The sequence below is a fragment of the Dermacentor andersoni genome, chromosome 4 (genome assembly GCF_023375885.2).
Source record: "Dermacentor andersoni chromosome 4, qqDerAnde1_hic_scaffold, whole genome shotgun sequence".
Taxonomy (NCBI): Eukaryota; Metazoa; Arthropoda; class Arachnida; order Ixodida; family Ixodidae; genus Dermacentor; species Dermacentor andersoni.
Window position 1 is genome coordinate 182,704,496 of NC_092817.1, and position 8,654 is coordinate 182,713,149.

The window sequence follows — 8,654 nt, forward strand, 5'->3', positions numbered from 1 at the left end:
CATTTGCGCTCAATGTTCTAGGAATCTAGAAAAAAAAAAAGAACATGCAGACAGGTCATTTGCTTCTTATTATTCATCTCTCCACCCTTTGTAATAATAGTCATAACCATATTAATACAAAGTCACAGCTTTATCTGTATGGTTTTTAGGTGTACTTAATAGTGAAGTGAACGCCCTAGATGTGGCGTCACCAGCGGTGGATGCGACACTGCCTGTCTACAGCATCGCAAACTTTTACGCAAAAAAGAAGTACCTAAGTGCTTGCTAAATTGTGCTGTAAATCCGCTAGCATTGTCTTGCATACGTTGAATAATCTGAATGTTCTGGAAAACAAAAATGCAGATTAACACGGCGTACCGCATTTTCCTAAGTGCTTCATGCTTGTGCAGTGCCACTTGCAGGCGAGGAGTAAACACCGAATTCACAAGCACGTAGGTCTTCACTTTGCCAATATATTTACAGAACAACGGATGACAGCACTCGAAACTTTGCGCTTACTTTCAATTTTCATTTCTATTTCAACACGCGGCGACTTAATCTTCCTCACTCGACAACGCCCTGGGTTTGCAATATGATTGCAAATTGTGTCATTCTCGGCTGTCGTGAACGCGGAATTAAAACCTACTACATGAGCTCCGTCATGTTAATATGGCGATGACAGTGACATGAACTGTATGCAGGTTAAACACTAGGTTGCCACCCCTCGATCCACCTGAAACCTCCGAGCGGTGTTGATAAGTCTGAATGCCGTGCAAAAATGCGGAAGCCACGCGTTGAGATTTTCGTGAACGACCTCAGCTGCTGCGACACGTGTGACTCTTGCAGCTGTTCAAACCCTGTAGCTGTTCCAAACTGTTTGCGTACCATTTCAGCAATCAGGCCTTCAGGATTCATCGAAAATTCGGCAGCATGTTGCAGTGCTGCAACACGTGAAGGCGAGAGCCTGCTGCACACTTGCATTAATTGCATTAGGTTACACCATCGGAGGGGTCAGACTTCTTGCAAGACATGACGAGCCGCAGTGTGACGCGCAGAGCGTTTGATTCGGCTGTTCAAGCCGCGCTGCGTGTGACCGCCCGATGCTTGCGTCGGCGGTTACGCACATATGACGTTAGAAGATTCTAACGAAGACCGACTGGAATAGTTTTACGTTAGAGGACCCCTGTCTTATTGTTCACCATGCAGGGTTGTAAACTTTGCCATCCAATTTATTTAAAAAGAATTAAATTATGGGGTTTTACGTGCCAAAAACACTTTCTGATTATGAGGGGCGCCGTAGTGGGGGACTCTGGAAGTTTTTATCCCCTGGGGTTCTTTAACGTGCACCTAAATCTAAGTACACGGGTGTTTTCGCATTTCACCCCCATCGAAATGCGGCCGCCGTGGCCGCGATTCGATCCCGCGACCTCGTGCTTAGCATCCCAACACCATAAACCCTAAGCAACTACGGCGGGTACAATTTATTTTAATAAGCATTGTAATTTAATTTACTGGTGGGCTCGCGAACGTCCACCAGTTCAGCGTATTTATTGAAAATCACGCGTAGCGTTAAGATTGATTGAAAGTGGTTTTAAATACAACAAGAAAAACATGCATTTTGTAACTACAGTGTGCGAGCACATGGCCTCCGTGAGCGATGAACAGTCTTGCTGAGTCATAATCACAGATACCACGCGCCGTATTGCGACTTTTTAATACAAAAGGTGTTCTAGCAGGTCATTATCCAAGCAAACTGTCAAAACTTCGAAGTCGTTAAAATATCTACGGTTGTTCTGTAAGTTGGTTTAAATAGGCGGCGGATGCTAAACTGAAAAACCTATCGCTAAACCGACAAAGAAATTGCTAAATATAGCGACGAAACTTGATATCGCAACGCTGCCTATTGTGCTTCCTGAATCTGCACCTAGCCCCCTCGGAGCTGCTTTGTTTAGACGACGCCTGGCCATGAACAGGTTGCGCGTACATATAAGTGTCAAGCTATTGTCCCGTTATTGTGACGGTGGAAAACAGGACTTTCAAGTCAGCTAGCTAAGGATTGAACTCTTTATTGGGTTAACCTGTGCGCAGCAAAACCAATGATGCAAAGCGAGAACAAATTTAGCGGCGAGTACAATCGTCGAACATCTGATTCATGGTTCAAAGACATGCAATATTTGCATGTGACTCACGTATGTTTCCGCGTAATCACTGCTGCTCGCGTAGGTTCCAGAATGTGCACCACCGTTCGCTTCACGAACGCAGCCTGATTACACAAAATATATTGCAGAATATTGTCCATCATCCTTTCGAATGTCGCGGGCGCATTGCATAGGCCGAATGGCATTACCCTAAACTCATACAGACCGTAAGGCGTAATGAAAGCTGTCTTCGAGCAGTCGGACTCATCTATCGGGACTTCCCAATAGCACGATCGCAAGTCCAAAGAAGAAAAGAATTCGGCACCACGTAGACAATACAGGGCGTCATCTATGCGCGGTAGGGGGTACACATCCTTTCGTGTAATCTTGTTGAGGCGACGATAGTCCACACAGAAATGAATCCAGCCATCTTTTTTTAAACTAGTACTACAGGGGAAGGCCAAGGACTGCAGGATGGCTTTCTAACACCGCGTTAAAGCATGTCTTCAAATGTCTCGGTGATTACGCGACGCTCGGTGGATGACACGCGGTACGGACGCCGGCGTAAGGGTGCGTGATGACTCGTATCAATATGGTGAAAGACGGTACTTGTGCGGACTAACGAAGCTTGGTTTAAGTCAAAGAGACGTGAAAAGCATTTAAAAGAGTAAGTACACTGTGGTATAAAGTTTGTAAACAGGGATAAGGTGCCTCAGAAAGGCTGGCCAACGTTTCGATGGGAAGAGTCGGACTTTTTGAAGCAGCAACCCAAGGAGTTTTGAGGCGGGAATACGCGACACTTTAGTAAGTGGGACAAATGTCCCAATGCTCATCAGACTACTTTTAAATAAGCACCATGTTTGTCATATATTCCCATTGGCTCACTTTCATTTGACGCGCCCTCGTATATCTTCAAGAACTCCTGCTTTTTATATGTGCTCTCTGTTGCGACTATAATTTCGGTGCAATTACTCACAATACACGACTGGTGACTGCTGCTCCTGCGCAATACATTGTAACAAAGGACAGCGTCATAGAGATTTTCCCTAGCCATTGCATGTCTACAAATATGTAAACAAAGTTCTTGAATGACAAAGTTTCATTAAAATATTTGTCCTGAGCTTGTTCATTCCATGGCCTTTACATTTTTCATATCAGCAGCATGCACTGCATTGCTGATTTCAAACTGGTATAGTTCTAAAGTTCGTGTGATATTTTCTTTACTTATTAAACAGAGAGAAAACATGGAAGCATTGATATCAGTTATTTCGGGCGCAATTTTTGAGACATGAGTATATTCCTTTATGAAAAAATACACATTTTATTTGTCTTGACAGTCCCTAGCGTTGAAGAATTCGTTCGCAGCGTCTTTGGCAATGGCAATGCAGTTATTGTTCATGTATTTGATCCTTCGACAAATTCTACAAGGAGGAGGCCGAGCTGCAACGTGAGTGCCCCCCCCCCCCCTCCCCTAACGAAATTTCTGGCTATGCCACTGGTAAGGAGGCACTTATGCAGGGTAATGTGCCTCGGTTCACTACAACGCGTGTACAGATGCTCTGGTAAAGGTTGTGGTTCCAGGTTGCTAGACGAACGGTTACGTGTACCCACAGGTGGCGAGGCTTCTTTCGCAGCTCAGCGCCGATCGGATCAGCTTCGCCGGTCATCCACCTTCACACAGTGGGATGGCTCATGATTTTTTTTTTTTATAGAATTGGCGACCACAATCTAGAAATATCTGAACCACGAGGGCACGCCTTGCGTCTAGCGATAACATTATAGCAGGGGCCAGCCGGTGAAAAACAGTAACCAGAAAAACAAGCAACGTACACATGTGAGCATGAATACACAGACTATAACTATGGACATCTATGTGAGTGCTGGGTAGCTGCGGCTTTCCAGCTGTGGGTAAGATGTGTTGGCCCGCGAAATTCCCTTCTGAGGCAACAGCTGTGATTTTTTCGTGTCCGCCAGCTACCAGGCAGTTAAAGCGGCAGACGAACAGAACGTGCAGAATGGCGGAGCGCAACCAAGTGCAACGACAAGGAGTGCATGGGGTAGCCTGGGAGCTGCACGCATACAAAGCACGTGTGCAAGCGAAATAAGCCTGTTCGATACGTTGCACGCCTTAAGTGGGGCGGACATTATGAGCGCTTAACGCTGGCTTTAATGCTGATTACGTGACAGTACAGCTGCAACAGTAACTCTACGTGGCAGCAATAACTACGACATCTGGCAAAGAAAAAAAGCAAGAAGCACTGCCGCTCGACGAGCGCTCCAATCAACGAACGTTGCTCTAGGAATGTCCTATGGCTGCTGCGCGTGCATACCGTGGAACGGATGTAAGTAGTCACGTGATATTTTTGGCAAATCTCGCGCACTTTCTTTGCAGCCCACACGAGCTACCATCGCCGAAAAAAACTCGGAAGATGACACTCACGACTGTTTACGTGTGGGAATGTGAAAGCATTACACCGTTTGTAGGCCTGGAAATGTCATTGAAATGTCATCACCACAGCAACGACCACAACTTACAAGATATCGGAAGTGTTGTCACAAATAGTACGCGTCCGCAGGTTACACATTTTGAAGGCGATAGCCATGCACGATTGGACAGGCTGTATGTGTCGGTTGAACTTGTGCCACTACGCACATCGTACGAGGTTAAGACGGTGTCTTTCAGGGACCGCTGTCTAGTTATTGCAACCTTTGGTAAAAAAGAAAACAAAAAGTACTTCAAGTGGGAACTTTGGAAACCTAATGCGAAATTGATGGAGGATCAGGGTTTCGTTAAGGATGTAGATGAGAAGCTAAAGAAGCTACTCGCAGTGCAATCTTTAAGTATTGGTGTAGAGTGGGAGGAGTTTAAGCAATTAGTAAAAATGGAAGCCATCGAAAGAAGTAGCACGTTGCGTTATGAAGACACACGAAACGAAACACCGCTTCGTGAGCAACTTGAATTTCTTGCGGGTGTAGAATTCTCCCAACCAGGTACTTACACCAACGAATTAAGAAACATAAAAATTCAGTTGGAGAGAATTTATGCAGAAAAGTACAGAGCGGCGGTTATTCGTGCACGGGCCGAGAAGCTGTGGGCCGGTGAAACGCCCACAAAACGTGCGTTATCGGACGAAAAACAATACGCTTGAAAGAAGGAAATACGGCAAATAAGAAGCGGGAATGACGTTTCGGAGGACCGCAATGTAATCAAACGCGTCGTCGCTGATCATTTCAAAGAATTGTTCGGTCAACCGAGCACCATTATAGGGGGCTTTAAAGCGGAATTTCTGTCGTTAGTGCCAAAGCTGGATGAAGAAGAGAGCGCGTCTGGAACAGCCGATTTCCATGAAAGAAATAGAGGATGCAATAGATGCACTACCTGTTGGCAAGGCGCCCGGCCCTGACGGCCTAGGAGTAGCATTTTATAAAACATTCAAAACATTTATAGCCCAGATTCTACACAAAATTATCGCCGAATCGTATCAGCAAAAACATACCACTGTCCTTCACAACTTCGCACATCGTTCTCATCCCAAAAACTGAGACACCTGAAAAACCTCAGTTGGTGGGGTCTTATCTCCCGATAAGCCTTACCAACGTCGATTATAAGATATTTATGAAGGTGTTGGCCAAACGATTGCAGGGTGTGATAACGAGGCTGGTTGGCACGCATCAGACCTGTGGTATAAAGGGTAGAAACATCGCCACGAAACATACACGTAGCTCGAAGTGTGCTAGAATGTTGTGATGTATTTGGCGATCGAGTAGCTATGATGCAACTAGATCTCGCTAAAGCTTTCGACCGTGTTTCCCACGATGTTCTCTTCGCCATATTAGAGCGTTCCAACGTAGGAAGCGTAATAACATACGATGTCAGGATGGCGTATGCTTACTGCTCAACTCGGGTCATTGTAAACAGGGACCTGACAGACAGCGTGCAAGTGCTGTCTTCTGTGAGGCAGGGATGTCCGCTGTCGCCCCTGCTATTCGCGGCTTACCTTGAGCCTTTGTGCAAGGCCATCCGAAACAATGAACGGATAACTGGCTTCAGGTTACAGTCAACACAGGTGAAAATACTGGCGTATGCCGATGACATCGCCATATTCTGTTCAAATAGAAATAGTATTTGTGAGGCCGTGGCGGTAGTTGAATTCTTCTGCAAGTGCACTGGGGCGCAAAGAAACTGGGAGAAGAGTTATGGGTTTTGGCATGGTGAATGGGAAGAAACGCCAGACTACTTCGCTCGACTTCGGTGGTCAACCACTGCAACAGCCTACCTAGGCGTGCCTCTCGACTCACATCGCGACCCTGAGCCATACTGGAATTAACAAGTGGCGAGAGCAAAGGAAAAAGGCTAACGCGTGACAGGGGCGAGAGCTGTCAATGTTCTCGCGCGCCACGGTCTGTAACCTATTTCTTACGTCCCAGATATGGTACGTCATGAATGTGCTGTGTACTTCGCGGATCAACATCAAAAAAATCCACCGTATCTTCGCCGTTTTCATATTGGCATCGACTTGGGAAAGGACCAGCCGCACAAACTTGTTCTTGCCAGGTAAGAAAGGGGGCCTTGGATTGGCACGTTTATTTGTGCGACAAGTTGTGTCGCGCTTTATGTACCTTCGCGATCAGAATGATGTGTTCCTTCGCACAGTCATGCAAATGCTTTTATGTCGTCACCTTCCGAGATTTGTTCTATGCTCGTGTGAAGCAATGCGTGGTTCCGTTTAAGGTTACCTGCGAGACGTCGTGCATGCGTACAGAATGTTGCATGTGCGGTTTTCAGTGGACTATCTCGCCAATATCATTAGAAAAAAAACTGTATAAGGACTTCATTGACACTATGCTCCCTGCACCAATTTACCTTATGTCAAACCGTGGAGGCCTAGGAGATATCCTCAAAAGGGTTAAAAGAATGCTAGTACACCCTTAGGTAAAAACTTGTTCTTTAAACTACACACTAACACATTATCAGTTAGAACATGGATGCATAACAGGGGTATTTTTGTCCCGTGGTCCATTAACTGCTTCTTATGCAAGAAACCTGAAACGATAGAGCACGCGTTCCTAGATTGCTGGGATCCCATCTTTTTCTAGGATGTGCTGCAAAGGACTTTAAAGAATGAGCTACCTTTAGATCCACATGGAATAATATTCTTACCGGTAGAAACGGAGGCTTTTCCGTATGACGCTATAATGCTCCTGGGCCTCCACAGTTTGTGGAACGCTAGAACGCAGTTTAACAATGCTGATGTCAATTCACGACCTACACGTGATCACTTCATTGAATCTGTAGTACGGTTCAGGGATGTCCATCGGGCACTCCCTGAACAGCCAGCATGGATAGACATGCTAGATAAACTTACAGCACTGAATAAATTTTAATATGTCGTGCCAGCAAAATCCTTGTTGACATGTTTTCTTTTTTGTGTATTGTTTGTGTATGTCAAATCCGGCAATAAAAGGAAAAGAAAGCCAGCGTGGCGTCGGGGAAGTGTGCTCGCTCGGACCTCGCTCGGCGCTCGAACGCTCCTGCTGCTGCGTTCGATCTCCGCCCCGGTGTGCCCAAGCTGGAACTTACTTGGTGGTTTGGCTGAGTTTGGGTGGATTTGACCTAGTTATCTTACTTATCTTATTTTTGTAGGACGTATCCGTGATTGAAACATCGCTGATGTCTAAAAACTCTCCTGGGCAAGGGCCCAGCCCTTGGTCAGCCTCCCTTTCCCCTGATGATTTGCCTTTGCAATCTTTCTTCCGCAGCGGTGTTAGCAGCATCCCTGTCGCGCTGGTGCCCTCGAACGGTGGATTCATTCGGCTGAACAACCCACAAGCTGTTCAGGCCGAGCTCCAGGCCATGACGCGTCATTTCCAGATGATGAGCGATGTCCGACAATTTGGAAGAGGTGGGATAGTCTGTAGGTCATCAGATTCGACCTGTGTCGCAGACCTCCTAGCGTGTAAGACTTTCGCATCTGTCCCGGTGAGTGCGTTTATTCCTCCTCATCTAGCATGCACTAAAGGCATTGTCCGGGGCGTAGACTCTCGATTGAGCCCAACTGAGACTCTGGAGAAACTGTCTGATGCTGGCGTCATAGCTGTATACCGGTGTAACCGACTGGTAAATGGAGAAAAAGTTGCCACAGAATCAGTTATTGCTACGTTTGCTGGCATGTCCTGCCCTTCTGAACTGAAAGTGTGGCCACTTATTTTTAGAGTGGAACCTCTCGCTTCCCGTCCGCTTCAGTGTCGGAACTGTTGGCGTTTTGGCCATAGTGCAGGAGGCTGCAAATCAAATGGACGCTGTCCCGCCTGTGGTGCCGATCATTCTCCCAATGAGTGCACAGCTGAAGCCGAAACTTGCTGCCTATGTGGAGGAAACCATGCGGCTGACTATGCAAACTGCTCGGCTAGAGCTAACGAAATACAGGTACTCGAAGTAATTGACAGGCGACGATGTTCGCGGCGAGAAGCTATTGCAGTCGTCAAGGAAAGAGCCTTTGGATACGCTGGCGTCACTTCGAGGCAATCTACTTTACA